This window comes from Schistocerca gregaria, chromosome 2 (genome assembly GCF_023897955.1).
Source record: "Schistocerca gregaria isolate iqSchGreg1 chromosome 2, iqSchGreg1.2, whole genome shotgun sequence".
Classification (NCBI taxonomy): Eukaryota; Metazoa; Arthropoda; class Insecta; order Orthoptera; family Acrididae; genus Schistocerca; species Schistocerca gregaria.
The window spans coordinates 1,016,087,805-1,016,102,754 of NC_064921.1; the positions used below are offsets into that span (position 1 = coordinate 1,016,087,805).

General features: G+C 52.4%; 46 non-coding genes across 46 annotated transcripts; 30 read left to right on the forward strand and 16 right to left on the reverse strand.

The window, feature by feature from the left end:
* Positions 1-118: 118 nt before the first annotated feature.
* On the reverse strand, positions 119-190 carry Trnap-agg (transfer RNA proline (anticodon AGG)). The gene has a single exon. It is a non-coding gene; the product is annotated as a tRNA-Pro (tRNA).
* Positions 191-580: 390 nt separating this feature from the next.
* Positions 581-653, forward strand: Trnav-cac (transfer RNA valine (anticodon CAC)). Its single transcript has one exon. It is a non-coding gene; the product is annotated as a tRNA-Val (tRNA).
* A 158-nt stretch (positions 654-811) lies between these two features.
* On the forward strand, positions 812-884 carry Trnav-aac (transfer RNA valine (anticodon AAC)). The gene has a single exon. It is a non-coding gene; the product is annotated as a tRNA-Val (tRNA).
* Positions 885-1,079: 195 nt separating this feature from the next.
* On the reverse strand, positions 1,080-1,151 carry Trnap-agg (transfer RNA proline (anticodon AGG)). The gene has a single exon. It is a non-coding gene; the product is annotated as a tRNA-Pro (tRNA).
* A 390-nt stretch (positions 1,152-1,541) lies between these two features.
* Positions 1,542-1,614, forward strand: Trnav-cac (transfer RNA valine (anticodon CAC)). Its single transcript has one exon. It is a non-coding gene; the product is annotated as a tRNA-Val (tRNA).
* A 158-nt stretch (positions 1,615-1,772) lies between these two features.
* Positions 1,773-1,845, forward strand: Trnav-aac (transfer RNA valine (anticodon AAC)). The gene has a single exon. It is a non-coding gene; the product is annotated as a tRNA-Val (tRNA).
* Positions 1,846-2,040: 195 nt separating this feature from the next.
* Trnap-agg (transfer RNA proline (anticodon AGG)) lies at positions 2,041-2,112 on the reverse strand. Its single transcript has one exon. It is a non-coding gene; the product is annotated as a tRNA-Pro (tRNA).
* A 390-nt stretch (positions 2,113-2,502) lies between these two features.
* On the forward strand, positions 2,503-2,575 carry Trnav-cac (transfer RNA valine (anticodon CAC)). Its single transcript has one exon. It is a non-coding gene; the product is annotated as a tRNA-Val (tRNA).
* A 158-nt stretch (positions 2,576-2,733) lies between these two features.
* Trnav-aac (transfer RNA valine (anticodon AAC)) lies at positions 2,734-2,806 on the forward strand. The gene has a single exon. It is a non-coding gene; the product is annotated as a tRNA-Val (tRNA).
* Positions 2,807-3,001: 195 nt separating this feature from the next.
* Positions 3,002-3,073, reverse strand: Trnap-agg (transfer RNA proline (anticodon AGG)). Its single transcript has one exon. It is a non-coding gene; the product is annotated as a tRNA-Pro (tRNA).
* A 411-nt stretch (positions 3,074-3,484) lies between these two features.
* Positions 3,485-3,557, forward strand: Trnav-cac (transfer RNA valine (anticodon CAC)). Its single transcript has one exon. It is a non-coding gene; the product is annotated as a tRNA-Val (tRNA).
* A 158-nt stretch (positions 3,558-3,715) lies between these two features.
* On the forward strand, positions 3,716-3,788 carry Trnav-aac (transfer RNA valine (anticodon AAC)). Its single transcript has one exon. It is a non-coding gene; the product is annotated as a tRNA-Val (tRNA).
* A 195-nt stretch (positions 3,789-3,983) lies between these two features.
* Positions 3,984-4,055, reverse strand: Trnap-agg (transfer RNA proline (anticodon AGG)). Its single transcript has one exon. It is a non-coding gene; the product is annotated as a tRNA-Pro (tRNA).
* Positions 4,056-4,466: 411 nt separating this feature from the next.
* On the forward strand, positions 4,467-4,539 carry Trnav-cac (transfer RNA valine (anticodon CAC)). The gene has a single exon. It is a non-coding gene; the product is annotated as a tRNA-Val (tRNA).
* A 158-nt stretch (positions 4,540-4,697) lies between these two features.
* Trnav-aac (transfer RNA valine (anticodon AAC)) lies at positions 4,698-4,770 on the forward strand. Its single transcript has one exon. It is a non-coding gene; the product is annotated as a tRNA-Val (tRNA).
* Positions 4,771-4,965: 195 nt separating this feature from the next.
* On the reverse strand, positions 4,966-5,037 carry Trnap-agg (transfer RNA proline (anticodon AGG)). The gene has a single exon. It is a non-coding gene; the product is annotated as a tRNA-Pro (tRNA).
* A 390-nt stretch (positions 5,038-5,427) lies between these two features.
* On the forward strand, positions 5,428-5,500 carry Trnav-cac (transfer RNA valine (anticodon CAC)). The gene has a single exon. It is a non-coding gene; the product is annotated as a tRNA-Val (tRNA).
* Positions 5,501-5,658: 158 nt separating this feature from the next.
* Positions 5,659-5,731, forward strand: Trnav-aac (transfer RNA valine (anticodon AAC)). Its single transcript has one exon. It is a non-coding gene; the product is annotated as a tRNA-Val (tRNA).
* Positions 5,732-5,926: 195 nt separating this feature from the next.
* On the reverse strand, positions 5,927-5,998 carry Trnap-agg (transfer RNA proline (anticodon AGG)). Its single transcript has one exon. It is a non-coding gene; the product is annotated as a tRNA-Pro (tRNA).
* Positions 5,999-6,388: 390 nt separating this feature from the next.
* On the forward strand, positions 6,389-6,461 carry Trnav-cac (transfer RNA valine (anticodon CAC)). The gene has a single exon. It is a non-coding gene; the product is annotated as a tRNA-Val (tRNA).
* Positions 6,462-6,619: 158 nt separating this feature from the next.
* On the forward strand, positions 6,620-6,692 carry Trnav-aac (transfer RNA valine (anticodon AAC)). Its single transcript has one exon. It is a non-coding gene; the product is annotated as a tRNA-Val (tRNA).
* Positions 6,693-6,887: 195 nt separating this feature from the next.
* Trnap-agg (transfer RNA proline (anticodon AGG)) lies at positions 6,888-6,959 on the reverse strand. The gene has a single exon. It is a non-coding gene; the product is annotated as a tRNA-Pro (tRNA).
* A 390-nt stretch (positions 6,960-7,349) lies between these two features.
* Trnav-cac (transfer RNA valine (anticodon CAC)) lies at positions 7,350-7,422 on the forward strand. The gene has a single exon. It is a non-coding gene; the product is annotated as a tRNA-Val (tRNA).
* Positions 7,423-7,580: 158 nt separating this feature from the next.
* Trnav-aac (transfer RNA valine (anticodon AAC)) lies at positions 7,581-7,653 on the forward strand. The gene has a single exon. It is a non-coding gene; the product is annotated as a tRNA-Val (tRNA).
* A 195-nt stretch (positions 7,654-7,848) lies between these two features.
* Trnap-agg (transfer RNA proline (anticodon AGG)) lies at positions 7,849-7,920 on the reverse strand. Its single transcript has one exon. It is a non-coding gene; the product is annotated as a tRNA-Pro (tRNA).
* Positions 7,921-8,310: 390 nt separating this feature from the next.
* On the forward strand, positions 8,311-8,383 carry Trnav-cac (transfer RNA valine (anticodon CAC)). Its single transcript has one exon. It is a non-coding gene; the product is annotated as a tRNA-Val (tRNA).
* Positions 8,384-8,541: 158 nt separating this feature from the next.
* Trnav-aac (transfer RNA valine (anticodon AAC)) lies at positions 8,542-8,614 on the forward strand. Its single transcript has one exon. It is a non-coding gene; the product is annotated as a tRNA-Val (tRNA).
* A 195-nt stretch (positions 8,615-8,809) lies between these two features.
* Trnap-agg (transfer RNA proline (anticodon AGG)) lies at positions 8,810-8,881 on the reverse strand. Its single transcript has one exon. It is a non-coding gene; the product is annotated as a tRNA-Pro (tRNA).
* A 411-nt stretch (positions 8,882-9,292) lies between these two features.
* Positions 9,293-9,365, forward strand: Trnav-cac (transfer RNA valine (anticodon CAC)). Its single transcript has one exon. It is a non-coding gene; the product is annotated as a tRNA-Val (tRNA).
* Positions 9,366-9,523: 158 nt separating this feature from the next.
* Trnav-aac (transfer RNA valine (anticodon AAC)) lies at positions 9,524-9,596 on the forward strand. The gene has a single exon. It is a non-coding gene; the product is annotated as a tRNA-Val (tRNA).
* Positions 9,597-9,791: 195 nt separating this feature from the next.
* On the reverse strand, positions 9,792-9,863 carry Trnap-agg (transfer RNA proline (anticodon AGG)). The gene has a single exon. It is a non-coding gene; the product is annotated as a tRNA-Pro (tRNA).
* A 390-nt stretch (positions 9,864-10,253) lies between these two features.
* Trnav-cac (transfer RNA valine (anticodon CAC)) lies at positions 10,254-10,326 on the forward strand. Its single transcript has one exon. It is a non-coding gene; the product is annotated as a tRNA-Val (tRNA).
* Positions 10,327-10,484: 158 nt separating this feature from the next.
* On the forward strand, positions 10,485-10,557 carry Trnav-aac (transfer RNA valine (anticodon AAC)). Its single transcript has one exon. It is a non-coding gene; the product is annotated as a tRNA-Val (tRNA).
* Positions 10,558-10,752: 195 nt separating this feature from the next.
* Trnap-agg (transfer RNA proline (anticodon AGG)) lies at positions 10,753-10,824 on the reverse strand. The gene has a single exon. It is a non-coding gene; the product is annotated as a tRNA-Pro (tRNA).
* A 390-nt stretch (positions 10,825-11,214) lies between these two features.
* Positions 11,215-11,287, forward strand: Trnav-cac (transfer RNA valine (anticodon CAC)). The gene has a single exon. It is a non-coding gene; the product is annotated as a tRNA-Val (tRNA).
* Positions 11,288-11,445: 158 nt separating this feature from the next.
* Trnav-aac (transfer RNA valine (anticodon AAC)) lies at positions 11,446-11,518 on the forward strand. Its single transcript has one exon. It is a non-coding gene; the product is annotated as a tRNA-Val (tRNA).
* Positions 11,519-11,713: 195 nt separating this feature from the next.
* Positions 11,714-11,785, reverse strand: Trnap-agg (transfer RNA proline (anticodon AGG)). The gene has a single exon. It is a non-coding gene; the product is annotated as a tRNA-Pro (tRNA).
* Positions 11,786-12,175: 390 nt separating this feature from the next.
* Trnav-cac (transfer RNA valine (anticodon CAC)) lies at positions 12,176-12,248 on the forward strand. Its single transcript has one exon. It is a non-coding gene; the product is annotated as a tRNA-Val (tRNA).
* A 158-nt stretch (positions 12,249-12,406) lies between these two features.
* Trnav-aac (transfer RNA valine (anticodon AAC)) lies at positions 12,407-12,479 on the forward strand. The gene has a single exon. It is a non-coding gene; the product is annotated as a tRNA-Val (tRNA).
* Positions 12,480-12,674: 195 nt separating this feature from the next.
* Positions 12,675-12,746, reverse strand: Trnap-agg (transfer RNA proline (anticodon AGG)). Its single transcript has one exon. It is a non-coding gene; the product is annotated as a tRNA-Pro (tRNA).
* Positions 12,747-13,136: 390 nt separating this feature from the next.
* Positions 13,137-13,209, forward strand: Trnav-cac (transfer RNA valine (anticodon CAC)). Its single transcript has one exon. It is a non-coding gene; the product is annotated as a tRNA-Val (tRNA).
* A 158-nt stretch (positions 13,210-13,367) lies between these two features.
* Trnav-aac (transfer RNA valine (anticodon AAC)) lies at positions 13,368-13,440 on the forward strand. Its single transcript has one exon. It is a non-coding gene; the product is annotated as a tRNA-Val (tRNA).
* A 195-nt stretch (positions 13,441-13,635) lies between these two features.
* On the reverse strand, positions 13,636-13,707 carry Trnap-agg (transfer RNA proline (anticodon AGG)). The gene has a single exon. It is a non-coding gene; the product is annotated as a tRNA-Pro (tRNA).
* A 411-nt stretch (positions 13,708-14,118) lies between these two features.
* On the forward strand, positions 14,119-14,191 carry Trnav-cac (transfer RNA valine (anticodon CAC)). Its single transcript has one exon. It is a non-coding gene; the product is annotated as a tRNA-Val (tRNA).
* A 157-nt stretch (positions 14,192-14,348) lies between these two features.
* Positions 14,349-14,421, forward strand: Trnav-aac (transfer RNA valine (anticodon AAC)). The gene has a single exon. It is a non-coding gene; the product is annotated as a tRNA-Val (tRNA).
* A 195-nt stretch (positions 14,422-14,616) lies between these two features.
* On the reverse strand, positions 14,617-14,688 carry Trnap-agg (transfer RNA proline (anticodon AGG)). The gene has a single exon. It is a non-coding gene; the product is annotated as a tRNA-Pro (tRNA).
* Between the last annotated feature and the right edge of the window lie 262 nt (positions 14,689-14,950).

Consider the following 14,950-nt stretch of genomic DNA (forward strand, 5'->3'; position numbering starts at 1 on the left):
CACACGTCGGATCAGAGTGTCAATTGCTCACATCAAATATGAAATTCATTTGATACTGCCGCCGAGCATTTTGCGTCGACTCAGCCACTCACGTGCGATCAGTTTGCACAAAACGCTAGGGCTCGTCCGGCATTTGAACCCGGGACCTCCTGCACCCTAAGCAGGAATCATACCCCTAGACCAACGAGCCACCTGACATGGCGAATGACTATAATTTCAGTGCACTGGGTCCCTCGATGTGGTCCAGGGTGCTCTGGAAAGTCTCGTGTAGGCTGGCGGGATGGGGGCGGCGCGAATTCCCGCGGTCGGCGGCCTTCCTGGGCTATTGGTACCTTCATGTAGAGCTGCCGCTGGGCTCGCACTCCCTGCTGCTGCTATGACTTACAATCACGACTGCGGGAAAAACCGCTATCTCGTTAGGGGTGCTACGGCAGACAAACTCTCGAGCACCCGAAGACTTCTTGTGCCCTCGGCTGTAATGGTTTCCAGGCTGTCAAAAGAACCGTCGCGTGTGCATTCGCGGACGGGAGACAGGCTGAGGTAATTTCGAGGGAACGGGGATGGACTCCTCACGTCCCCAGTTTCCGTAGTGTAACGGTTATCACGTCTGCTTCACACGCAGAAGGTCCCCGGTTCGATCCCGGGCGGGAACAGTATTTTCCTGAATATGTCGTATTGTACTCCAGTGAGCCACGACATGTGAGGATCTTCTGCATGTACCTTTGTTATGCAAGTAGCGCATTTATTTAATTTTTTAGTTACGATGACAACATCAGCACGAGTTGCCTCTAAGGTAAGGCGCACACAAGTAGTTTCCGTGGTGTAGCGGTTATCACGTCTGCCTAACACGCAGAAGGTCCCCGGTTCGATCCCGGGCGGAAACACTTTTTCATCATTAAAAACAAGACATAGTAACATGCATCTGCTTCCATCTGTACCCAAAAACCTTCGTAATCGCCATCACACGTCGGATCAGAGTGTCAATTGCTCACATCAAATATGAAATTCATTTGATACTGCCGCCGAGCATTTTGCGTCGACTCAGCCACTCACGTGCGATCAGTTTGCACAAAACGCTAGGGCTCGTCCGGGATTTGAACCCGGGACCTCCTGCACCCTAAGCAGGAATCATACCCCTAGACCAACGAGCCACCTGACATGGCGAATGACTATAATTTCAGTGCACTGGGTCCCTCGATGTGGTCCAGGGTGCTCTGGAAAGTCTCGTGTAGGCTGGCGGGATGGGGGCGGCGCGAATTCCCGCGGTCGGCGGCCTTCCTGGGCTATTGGTACCTTCATGTAGAGCTGCCGCTGGGCTCGCACTCCCTGCTGCTGCTATGACTTACAATCACGACTGCGGGAAAAACCGCTATCTCGTTAGGGGTGCTACGGCAGACAAACTCTCGAGCACCCGAAGACTTCTTGTGCCCTCGGCTGTAATGGTTTCCAGGCTGTCAAAAGAACCGTCGCGTGTGCATTCGCGGACGGGAGACAGGCTGAGGTAATTTCGAGGGAACGGGGATGGACTCCTCACGTCCGCAGTTTCCGTAGTGTAGCGGTTATCACGTCTGCTTCACACGCAGAAGGTCCCCGGTTCGATCCCGGGCGGGAACAGTATTTTCCTGAATATGTCGTATTGTACTCCAGTGAGCCACGACATGTGAGGATCTTCTGCATGTACCTTTGTTATGCAAGTAGCGCATTTATTTAATTTTTTAGTTACGATGACAACATCAGCACGAGTTGCCTCTAAGGTAAGGCGCACACAAGTAGTTTCCGTGGTGTAGCGGTTATCACGTCTGCCTAACACGCAGAAGGTCCCCGGTTCGATCCCGGGCGGAAACACTTTTTCATCATTAAAAACAAGACATAGTAACATGCATCTGCTTCCATCTGTACCCAAAAACCTTCGTAATCGCCTTCACACGTCGGATCAGAGTGTCAATTGCTCACATCAAATATGAAATTCATTTGATACTGCCGCCGAGCATTTTGCGTCGACTCAGCCACTCACGTGCGATCAGTTTGCACAAAACGCTAGGGCTCGTCCGGGATTTGAACCCGGGACCTCCTGCACCCTAAGCAGGAATCATACCCCTAGACCAACGAGCCACCTGACATGGCGAATGACTATAATTTCAGTGCACTGGGTCCCTCGATGTGGTCCAGGGTGCTCTGGAAAGTCTCGTGTAGGCTGGCGGGATGGGGGCGGCGCGAATTCCCGCGGTCGGCGGCCTTCCTGGGCTATTGGTACCTTCATGTAGAGCTGCCGCTGGGCTCGCACTCCCTGCTGCTGCTATGACTTACAATCACGACTGCGGGAAAAACCGCTATCTCGTTAGGGGTGCTACGGCAGACAAACTCTCGAGCACCCGAAGACTTCTTGTGCCCTCGGCTGTAATGGTTTCCAGGCTGTCAAAAGAACCGTCGCGTGTGCATTCGCGGACGGGAGACAGGCTGAGGTAATTTCGAGGGAACGGGGATGGACTCCTCACGTCCGCAGTTTCCGTAGTGTAGCGGTTATCACGTCTGCTTCACACGCAGAAGGTCCCCGGTTCGATCCCGGGCGGGAACAGTATTTTCCTGAATATGTCGTATTGTACTCCAGTGAGCCACGACATGTGAGGATCTTCTGCATGTACCTTTGTTATGCAAGTAGCGCATTTATTTAATTTTTTAGTTACGATGACAACATCAGCACGAGTTGCCTCTAAGGTAAGGCGCACACAAGTAGTTTCCGTGGTGTAGCGGTTATCACGTCTGCCTAACACGCAGAAGGTCCCCGGTTCGATCCCGGGCGGAAACACTTTTTCATCATTAAAAACAAGACATAGTAACATGCATCTGCTTCCATCTGTACCCAAAAACCTTCGTAATCGCCTTCACACGTCGGATCAGAGTGTCAATTGCTCACATCAAATATGAAATTCATTTGATACTGCCGCCGAGCATTTTGCGTCGACTCAGCCACTCACGTGCGATCAGTTTGCACAAAACGCTAGGGCTCGTCCGGGATTTGAACCCGGGACCTCCTGCACCCTAAGCAGGAATCATACCCCTAGACCAACGAGCCACCTGACAAGGCGAATGACTATAATTTCAGTGCACTGGGTCCCTCGATGTGGTCCAGGGTGCTCTGGAAAGTCTCGTGTAGGCTGGCGGGATGGGGGCGGCGCGAATTCCCGCGGTCGGCGGCCTTCCTGGGCTATTGGTACCTTCATGTAGAGCTGCCGCTGGGCTCGCACTCCCTGCTGCTAAGAAAGTGATTGCTTTTGCTGCTATGACTTACAATCACGACTGCGGGAAAAACCGCTATCTCGTTAGGGGTGCTACGGCAGACAAACTCTCGAGCACCCGAAGACTTCTTGTGCCCTCGGCTGTAATGGTTTCCAGGCTGTCAAAAGAACCGTCGCGTGTGCATTCGCGGACGGGAGACAGGCTGAGGTAATTTCGAGGGAACGGGGATGGACTCCTCACGTCCGCAGTTTCCGTAGTGTAGCGGTTATCACGTCTGCTTCACACGCAGAAGGTCCCCGGTTCGATCCCGGGCGGGAACAGTATTTTCCTGAATATGTCGTATTGTACTCCAGTGAGCCACGACACGTGAGGATCTTCTGCATGTACCTTTGTTATGCAAGTAGCGCATTTATTTAATTTTTTAGTTACGATGACAACATCAGCACGAGTTGCCTCTAAGGTAAGGCGCACACAAGTAGTTTCCGTGGTGTAGCGGTTATCACGTCTGCCTAACACGCAGAAGGTCCCCGGTTCGATCCCGGGCGGAAACACTTTTTCATCATTAAAAACAAGACATAGTAATATGCATCTGCTTCCATCTGTACCCAAAAACCTTCGTAATCGCCTTCACACGTCGGATCAGAGTGTCAATTGCTCACATCAAATATGAAATTCATTTGATACTGCCGCCGAGCATTTTGCGTCGACTCAGCCACTCACGTGCGATCAGTTTGCACAAAACGCTAGGGCTCGTCCGGGATTTGAACCCGGGACCTCCTGCACCCTAAGCAGGAATCATACCCCTAGACCAACGAGCCACCTGACATGGCGAATGACTATAATTTCAGTGCACTGGGTCCCTCGATGTGGTCCAGGGTGCTCTGGAAAGTCTCGTGTAGGCTGGCGGGATGGGGGCGGCGCGAATTCCCGCGGTCGGCGGCCTTCCTGGGCTATTGGTACCTTCATGTAGAGCTGCCGCTGGGCTCGCACTCCCTGCTGCTAAGAAAGTGATTGCTTTTGCTGCTATGACTTACAATCACGACTGCGGGAAAAACCGCTATCTCGTTAGGGGTGCTACGGCAGACAAACTCTCGAGCACCCGAAGACTTCTTGTGCCCTCGGCTGTAATGGTTTCCAGGCTGTCAAAAGAACCGTCGCGTGTGCATTCGCGGACGGGAGACAGGCTGAGGTAATTTCGAGGGAACGGGGATGGACTCCTCACGTCCGCAGTTTCCGTAGTGTAGCGGTTATCACGTCTGCTTCACACGCAGAAGGTCCCCGGTTCGATCCCGGGCGGGAACAGTATTTTCCTGAATATGTCGTATTGTACTCCAGTGAGCCACGACACGTGAGGATCTTCTGCATGTACCTTTGTTATGCAAGTAGCGCATTTATTTAATTTTTTAGTTACGATGACAACATCAGCACGAGTTGCCTCTAAGGTAAGGCGCACACAAGTAGTTTCCGTGGTGTAGCGGTTATCACGTCTGCCTAACACGCAGAAGGTCCCCGGTTCGATCCCGGGCGGAAACACTTTTTCATCATTAAAAACAAGACATAGTAATATGCATCTGCTTCCATCTGTACCCAAAAACCTTCGTAATCGCCTTCACACGTCGGATCAGAGTGTCAATTGCTCACATCAAATATGAAATTCATTTGATACTGCCGCCGAGCATTTTGCGTCGACTCAGCCACTCACGTGCGATCAGTTTGCACAAAACGCTAGGGCTCGTCCGGGATTTGAACCCGGGACCTCCTGCACCCTAAGCAGGAATCATACCCCTAGACCAACGAGCCACCTGACATGGCGAATGACTATAATTTCAGTGCACTGGGTCCCTCGATGTGGTCCAGGGTGCTCTGGAAAGTCTCGTGTAGGCTGGCGGGATGGGGGCGGCGCGAATTCCCGCGGTCGGCGGCCTTCCTGGGCTATTGGTACCTTCATGTAGAGCTGCCGCTGGGCTCGCACTCCCTGCTGCTGCTATGACTTACAATCACGACTGCGGGAAAAACCGCTATCTCGTTAGGGGTGCTACGGCAGACAAACTCTCGAGCACCCGAAGACTTCTTGTGCCCTCGGCTGTAATGGTTTCCAGGCTGTCAAAAGAACCGTCGCGTGTGCATTCGCGGACGGGAGACAGGCTGAGGTAATTTCGAGGGAACGGGGATGGACTCCTCACGTCCGCAGTTTCCGTAGTGTAGCGGTTATCACGTCTGCTTCACACGCAGAAGGTCCCCGGTTCGATCCCGGGCGGGAACAGTATTTTCCTGAATATGTCGTATTGTACTCCAGTGAGCCACGACATGTGAGGATCTTCTGCATGTACCTTTGTTATGCAAGTAGCGCATTTATTTAATTTTTTAGTTACGATGACAACATCAGCACGAGTTGCCTCTAAGGTAAGGCGCACACAAGTAGTTTCCGTGGTGTAGCGGTTATCACGTCTGCCTAACACGCAGAAGGTCCCCGGTTCGATCCCGGGCGGAAACACTTTTTCATCATTAAAAACAAGACATAGTAACATGCATCTGCTTCCATCTGTACCCAAAAACCTTGGTAATCGCCTTCACACGTCGGATCAGAGTGTCAATTGCTCACATCAAATATGAAATTCATTTGATACTGCCGCCGAGCATTCTGCGTCGACTCAGCCACTCACGTGCGATCAGTTTGCACAAAACGCTAGGGCTCGTCCGGGATTTGAACCCGGGACCTCCTGCACCCTAAGCAGGAATCATACCCCTAGACCAACGAGCCACCTGACATGGCGAATGACTATAATTTCAGTGCACTGGGTCCCTCGATGTGGTCCAGGGTGCTCTGGAAAGTCTCGTGTAGGCTGGCGGGATGGGGGCGGCGCGAATTCCCGCGGTCGGCGGCCTTCCTGGGCTATTGGTACCTTCATGTAGAGCTGCCGCTGGGCTCGCACTCCCTGCTGCTGCTATGACTTACAATCACGACTGCGGGAAAAACCGCTATCTCGTTAGGGGTGCTACGGCAGACAAACTCTCGAGCACCCGAAGACTTCTTGTGCCCTCGGCTGTAATGGTTTCCAGGCTGTCAAAAGAACCGTCGCGTGTGCATTCGCGGACGGGAGACAGGCTGAGGTAATTTCGAGGGAACGGGGATGGACTCCTCACGTCCGCAGTTTCCGTAGTGTAGCGGTTATCACGTCTGCTTCACACGCAGAAGGTCCCCGGTTCGATCCCGGGCGGGAACAGTATTTTCCTGAATATGTCGTATTGTACTCCAGTGAGCCACGACATGTGAGGATCTTCTGCATGTACCTTTGTTATGCAAGTAGCGCATTTATTTAATTTTTTAGTTACGATGACAACATCAGCACGAGTTGCCTCTAAGGTAAGGCGCACACAAGTAGTTTCCGTGGTGTAGCGGTTATCACGTCTGCCTAACACGCAGAAGGTCCCCGGTTCGATCCCGGGCGGAAACACTTTTTCATCATTAAAAACAAGACATAGTAACATGCATCTGCTTCCATCTGTACCCAAAAACCTTCGTAATCGCCTTCACACGTCGGATCAGAGTGTCAATTGCTCACATCAAATATGAAATTCATTTGATACTGCCGCCGAGCATTTTGCGTCGACTCAGCCACTCACGTGCGATCAGTTTGCACAAAACGCTAGGGCTCGTCCGGGATTTGAACCCGGGACCTCCTGCACCCTAAGCAGGAATCATACCCCTAGACCAACGAGCCACCTGACATGGCGAATGACTATAATTTCAGTGCACTGGGTCCCTCGATGTGGTCCAGGGTGCTCTGGAAAGTCTCGTGTAGGCTGGCGGGATGGGGGCGGCGCGAATTCCCGCGGTCGGCGGCCTTCCTGGGCTATTGGTACCTTCATGTAGAGCTGCCGCTGGGCTCGCACTCCCTGCTGCTGCTATGACTTACAATCACGACTGCGGGAAAAACCGCTATCTCGTTAGGGGTGCTACGGCAGACAAACTCTCGAGCACCCGAAGACTTCTTGTGCCCTCGGCTGTAATGGTTTCCAGGCTGTCAAAAGAACCGTCGCGTGTGCATTCGCGGACGGGAGACAGGCTGAGGTAATTTCGAGGGAACGGGGATGGACTCCTCACGTCCGCAGTTTCCGTAGTGTAGCGGTTATCACGTCTGCTTCACACGCAGAAGGTCCCCGGTTCGATCCCGGGGGGGAACAGTATTTTCCTGAATATGTCGTATTGTACTCCAGTGAGCCACGACACGTGAGGATCTTCTGCATGTACCTTTGTTATGCAAGTAGCGCATTTATTTAATTTTTTAGTTACGATGACAACATCAGCACGAGTTGCCTCTAAGGTAAGGCGCACACAAGTAGTTTCCGTGGTGTAGCGGTTATCACGTCTGCCTAACACGCAGAAGGTCCCCGGTTCGATCCCGGGCGGAAACACTTTTTCATCATTAAAAACAAGACATAGTAATATGCATCTGCTTCCATCTGTACCCAAAAACCTTCGTAATCGCCTTCACACGTCGGATCAGAGTGTCAATTGCTCACATCAAATATGAAATTCATTTGATACTGCCGCCGAGCATTTTGCGTCGACTCAGCCACTCACGTGCGATCAGTTTGCACGAAACGCTAGGGCTCGTCCGGGATTTGAACCCGGGACCTCCTGCACCCTAAGCAGGAATCATACCCCTAGACCAACGAGCCACCTGACATGGCGAATGACTATAATTTCAGTGCACTGGGTCCCTCGATGTGGTCCAGGGTGCTCTGGAAAGTCTCGTGTAGGCTGGCGGGATGGGGGCGGCGCGAATTCCCGCGGTCGGCGGCCTTCCTGGGCTATTGGTACCTTCATGTAGAGCTGCCGCTGGGCTCGCACTCCCTGCTGCTGCTATGACTTACAATCACGACTGCGGGAAAAACCGCTATCTCGTTAGGGGTGCTACGGCAGACAAACTCTCGAGCACCCGAAGACTTCTTGTGCCCTCGGCTGTAATGGTTTCCAGGCTGTCAAAAGAACCGTCGCGTGTGCATTCGCGGACGGGAGACAGGCTGAGGTAATTTCGAGGGAACGGGGATGGACTCCTCACGTCCGCAGTTTCCGTCGTGTAGCGGTTATCACGTCTGCTTCACACGCAGAAGGTCCCCGGTTCGATCCCGGGCGGGAACAGTATTTTCCTGAATATGTCGTATTGTACTCCAGTGAGCCACGACATGTGAGGATCTTCTGCATGTACCTTTGTTATGCAAGTAGCGCATTTATTTAATTTTTTAGTTACGATGACAACATCAGCACGAGTTGCCTCTAAGGTAAGGCGCACACAAGTAGTTTCCGTGGTGTAGCGGTTATCACGTCTGCCTAACACGCAGAAGGTCCCCGGTTCGATCCCGGGCGGAAACACTTTTTCATCATTAAAAACAAGACATAGTAACATGCATCTGCTTCCATCTGTACCCAAAAACCTTCGTAATCGCCTTCACACGTCGGATCAGAGTGTCAATTGCTCACATCAAATATGAAATTCATTTGATACTGCCGCCGAGCATTTTGCGTCGACTCAGCCACTCACGTGCGATCAGTTTGCACAAAACGCTAGGGCTCGTCCGGGATTTGAACCCGGGACCTCCTGCACCCTAAGCAGGAATCATACCCCTAGACCAACGAGCCACCTGACATGGCGAATGACTATAATTTCAGTGCACTGGGTCCCTCGATGTGGTCCAGGGTGCTCTGGAAAGTCTCGTGTAGGCTGGCGGGATGGGGGCGGCGCGAATTCCCGCGGTCGGCGGCCTTCCTGGGCTATTGGTACCTTCATGTAGAGCTGCCGCTGGGCTCGCACTCCCTGCTGCTAAGAAAGTGATTGCTTTTGCTGCTATGACTTACAATCACGACTGCGGGAAAAACCGCTATCTCGTTAGGGGTGCTACGGCAGACAAACTCTCGAGCACCCGAAGACTTCTTGTGCCCTCGGCTGTAATGGTTTCCAGGCTGTCAAAAGAACCGTCGCGTGTGCATTCGCGGACGGGAGACAGGCTGAGGTAATTTCGAGGGAACGGGGATGGACTCCTCACGTCCGCAGTTTCCGTAGTGTAGCGGTTATCACGTCTGCTTCACACGCAGAAGGTCCCCGGTTCGATCCCGGGCGGGAACAGTATTTTCCTGAATATGTCGTATTGTACTCCAGTGAGCCACGACACGTGAGGATCTTCTGCATGTACCTTTGTTATGCAAGTAGCGCATTTATTTAATTTTTTAGTTACGATGACAACATCAGCACGAGTTGCCTCTAAGGTAAGGCGCACACAAGTAGTTTCCGTGGTGTAGCGGTTATCACGTCTGCCTAACACGCAGAAGGTCCCCGGTTCGATCCCGGGCGGAAACACTTTTTCATCATTAAAAACAAGACATAGTAATATGCATCTGCTTCCATCTGTACCCAAAAACCTTCGTAATCGCCTTCACACGTCGGATCAGAGTGTCAATTGCTCACATCAAATATGAAATTCATTTGATACTGCCGCCGAGCATTTTGCGTCGACTCAGCCACTCACGTGCGATCAGTTTGCACAAAACGCTAGGGCTCGTCCGGGATTTGAACCCGGGACCTCCTGCACCCTAAGCAGGAATCATACCCCTAGACCAACGAGCCACCTGACATGGCGAATGACTATAATTTCAGTGCACTGGGTCCCTCGATGTGGTCCAGGGTGCTCTGGAAAGTCTCGTGTAGGCTGGCGGGATGGGGGCGGCGCGAATTCCCGCGGTCGGCGGCCTTCCTGGGCTATTGGTACCTTCATGTAGAGCTGCCGCTGGGCTCGCACTCCCTGCTGCTGCTATGACTTACAATCACGACTGCGGGAAAAACCGCTATCTCGTTAGGGGTGCTACGGCAGACAAACTCTCGAGCACCCGAAGACTTCTTGTGCCCTCGGCTGTAATGGTTTCCAGGCTGTCAAAAGAACCGTCGCGTGTGCATTCGCGGACGGGAGACAGGCTGAGGTAATTTCGAGGGAACGGGGATGGACTCCTCACGTCCGCAGTTTCCGTAGTGTAGCGGTTATCACGTCTGCTTCACACGCAGAAGGTCCCCGGTTCGATCCCGGGCGGGAACAGTATTTTCCTGAATATGTCGTATTGTACTCCAGTGAGCCACGACATGTGAGGATCTTCTGCATGTACCTTTGTTATGCAAGTAGCGCATTTATTTAATTTTTTAGTTACGATGACAACATCAGCACGAGTTGCCTCTAAGGTAAGGCGCACACAAGTAGTTTCCGTGGTGTAGCGGTTATCACGTCTGCCTAACACGCAGAAGGTCCCCTGTTCGATCCCGGGCGGAAACACTTTTTCATCATTAAAAACAAGACATAGTAACATGCATCTGCTTCCATCTGTACCCAAAAACCTTGGTAATCGCCTTCACACGTCGGATCAGAGTGTCAATTGCTCACATCAAATATGAAATTCATTTGATACTGCCGCCGAGCATTTTGCGTCGACTCAGCCACTCACGTGCGATCAGTTTGCACAAAACGCTAGGGCTCGTCCGGGATTTGAACCCGGGACCTCCTGCACCCTAAGCAGGAATCATACCCCTAGACCAACGAGCCACCTGACATGGCGAATGACTATAATTTCAGTGCACTGGGTCCCTCGATGTGGTCCAGGGTGCTCTGGAAAGTCTCGTGTAGGCTGGCGGGATGGGGGCGGCGCGAATTCCCGCGGTCGGCGGCCTTCCTGGGCTATTGGTACCTTCATGTAGAGCTGCCGCTGGGCTCGCACTCCCTGCTGCTGCTATGACTTACAATCACGACTGCGGGAAAAACCGCTATCTCGTTAGGGGTGCTACGGCAGACAAACTCTCGAGCACCCGAAGACTTCTTGTGCCCTCGGCTGTAATGGTTTCCAGGCTGTCAAAAGAACCGTCGCGTGTGCATTCGCGGACGGGAGACAGGCTGAGGTAATTTCGAGGGAACGGGGATGGACTCCTCACGTCCGCAGTTTCCGTAGTGTAGCGGTTATCACGTCTGCTTCACACGCAGAAGGTCCCCGGTTCGATCCCGGGCGGGAACAGTATTTTCCTGAATATGTCGTATTGTACTCCAGTGAGCCACGACATGTGAGGATCTTCTGCATGTACCTTTGTTATGCAAGTAGCGCATTTATTTAATTTTTTAGTTACGATGACAACATCAGCACGAGTTGCCTCTAAGGTAAGGCGCACACAAGTAGTTTCCGTGGTGTAGCGGTTATCACGTCTGCCTAACACGCAGAAGGTCCCCGGTTCGATCCCGGGCGGAAACACTTTTTCATCATTAAAAACAAGACATAGTAACATGCATCTGCTTCCATCTGTACCCAAAAACCTTCGTAATCGCCTTCACACGTCGGATCAGAGTGTCAATTGCTCACATCAAATATGAAATTCATTTGATACTGCCGCCGAGCATTTTGCGTCGACTCAGCCACTCACGTGCGATCAGTTTGCACAAAACGCTAGGGCTCGTCCGGGATTTGAACCCGGGACCTCCTGCACCCTAAGCAGGAATCATACCCCTAGACCAACGAGCCACCTGACATGGCGAATGACTATAATTTCAGTGCACTGGGTCCCTCGATGTGGTCCAGGGTGCTCTGGAAAGTCTCGTGTAGGCTGGCGGGATGGGGGCGGCGCGAATTCCCGCGGTCGGCGGCCTTCCTGGGCTATTGGTACCTTCATGTAGAGCTGCCGCTGGGCTCGCACTCCCTGCTGCTGCTATGACTTACAATCACGACTGCGGGAAAAACCGCTATCTCGTTAGGGGTGCTACGGCAGACAAACTCTCGAGCACCCGAAGACTTCTTGTGCCCTCGGCTGTAATGGTTTCCAGGCTGTCAAAAGAACCGTCGCGTGTGCATTCGCGGACGGGAGACAGGCTGAGGTAATTTCGAGGGAACGGGGATGGACTCCTCACGTCCGCAGTTTCCGTAGTGTAGCGGTTATCACGTCTGCTTCACACGCAGAAGGTCCCCGGTTCGATCCCGGGGGGGAACAGTATTTTCCTGAATATGTCGTATTGTACTCCAGTGAGCCACGACACGTGAGGATCTTCTGCATGTACCTTTGTTATGCAAGTAGCGCATTTATTTAATTTTTTAGTTACGATGACAACATCAGCACGAGTTGCCTCTAAGGTAAGGCGCACACAAGTAGTTTCCGTGGTGTAGCGGTTATCACGTCTGCCTAACACGCAGAAGGTCCCCGGTTCGATCCCGGGCGGAAACACTTTTTCATCATTAAAAACAAGACATAGTAATATGCATCTGCTTCCATCTGTACCCAAAAACCTTCGTAATCGCCTTCACACGTCGGATCAGAGTGTCAATTGCTCACATCAAATATGAAATTCATTTGATACTGCCGCCGAGCATTTTGCGTCGACTCAGCCACTCACGTGCGATCAGTTTGCACGAAACGCTAGGGCTCGTCCGGGATTTGAACCCGGGACCTCCTGCACCCTAAGCAGGAATCATACCCCTAGACCAACGAGCCACCTGACATGGCGAATGACTATAATTTCAGTGCACTGGGTCCCTCGATGTGGTCCAGGGTGCTCTGGAAAGTCTCGTGTAGGCTGGCGGGATGGGGGCGGCGCGAATTCCCGCGGTCGGCGGCCTTCCTGGGCTATTGGTACCTTCATGTAGAGCTGCCGCTGGGCTCGCACTCCCTGCTGCTGCTATGACTTACAATCACGACTGCGGGAAAAACCGCTATCTCGTTAGGGGTGCTACGGCAGACAAACTCTCGAGCACCCGAAGACTTCTTGTGCCCTCGGCTGTAATGGTTTCCAGGCTGTCAAAAGAACCGTCGCGTGTGCATTCGCGGACGGGAGACAGGCTGAGGTAATTTCGAGGGAACGGGGATGGACTCCTCACGTCCGCAGTTTCCGTCGTGTAGCGGTTATCACGTCTGCTTCACACGCAGAAGGTCCCCGGTTCGATCCCGGGCGGGAACAGTATTTTCCTGAATATGTCGTATTGTACTCCAGTGAGCCACGACATGTGAGGATCTTCTGCATGTACCTTTGTTATGCAAGTAGCGCATTTATTTAATTTTTTAGTTACGATGACAACATCAGCACGAGTTGCCTCTAAGGTAAGGCGCACACAAGTAGTTTCCGTGGTGTAGCGGTTATCACGTCTGCCTAACACGCAGAAGGTCCCCGGTTCGATCCCGGGCGGAAACACTTTTTCATCATTAAAAACAAGACATAGTAACATGCATCTGCTTCCATCTGTACCCAAAAACCTTCGTAATCGCCTTCACACGTCGGATCAGAGTGTCAATTGCTCACATCAAATATGAAATTCATTTGATACTGCCGCCGAGCATTTTGCGTCGACTCAGCCACTCACGTGCGATCAGTTTGCACAAAACGCTAGGGCTCGTCCGGGATTTGAACCCGGGACCTCCTGCACCCTAAGCAGGAATCATACCCCTAGACCAACGAGCCACCTGACATGGCGAATGACTATAATTTCAGTGCACTGGGTCCCTCGATGTGGTCCAGGGTGCTCTGGAAAGTCTCGTGTAGGCTGGCGGGATGGGGGCGGCGCGAATTCCCGCGGTCGGCGGCCTTCCTGGGCTATTGGTACCTTCATGTAGAGCTGCCGCTGGGCTCGCACTCCCTGCTGCTAAGAAAGTGATTGCTTTTGCTGCTATGACTTACAATCACGACTGCGGGAAAAACCGCTATCTCGTTAGGGGTGCTACGGCAGACAAACTCTCGAGCACCCGAAGACTTCTTGTGCCCTCGGCTGTAATGGTTTCCAGGCTGTCAAAAGAACCGTCGCGTGTGCATTCGCGGACGGGAGACAGGCTGAGGTAATTTCGAGGGAACGGGGATGGACTCCTCACGTCCGCAGTTTCCGTCGTGTAGCGGTTATCACGTCTGCTTCACACGCAGAAGGTCCCCGGTTCGATCCCGGGCGGGAACAGTATTTTCCTGAATATGTCGTATTGTACTCCAGTGAGCCACGACATGTGAGGATCTTCTGCATGTACCTTTGTTATGCAAGTAGCGCATTTATTTAATTTTTAGTTACGATGACAACATCAGCACGAGTTGCCTCTAAGGGAAGGGCCACACAAGTAGTTTCCGTGGTGTAGCGGTTATCACGTCTGCCTAACACGCAGAAGGTCCCCGGTTCGATCCCGGGCGGAAACACTTTTTCATCATTAAAAACAAGACATAGTAACATGCATCTGCTTCCATCTGTACCCAAAAACCTTCGTAATCGCCTTCACACGTCGGATCAGAGTGTCAATTGCTCACATCAAATATGAAATTCATTTGATACTGCCGCCGAGCATTTTGCGTCGACTCAGCCACTCACGTGCGATCAGTTTGCACAAAACGCTAGGGCTCGTCCGGGATTTGAACCCGGGACCTCCTGCACCCTAAGCAGGAATCATACCCCTAGACCAACGAGCCACCTGACATGGCGAATGACTATAATTTCAGTGCACTGGGTCCCTCGATGTGGTCCAGGGTGCTCTGGAAAGTCTCGTGTAGGCTGGCGGGATGGGGGCGGCGCGAATTCCCGCGGTCGGCGGCCTTCCTGGGCTATTGGTACCTTCATGTAGAGCTGCCGCTGGGCTCGCACTCCCTGCTGCTAAGAAAGTGATTGCTTTTGCTGCTATGACTTACAATCACGACTGCGGGAAAAACCGCTATCTCGTTAGGGGTGCTACGG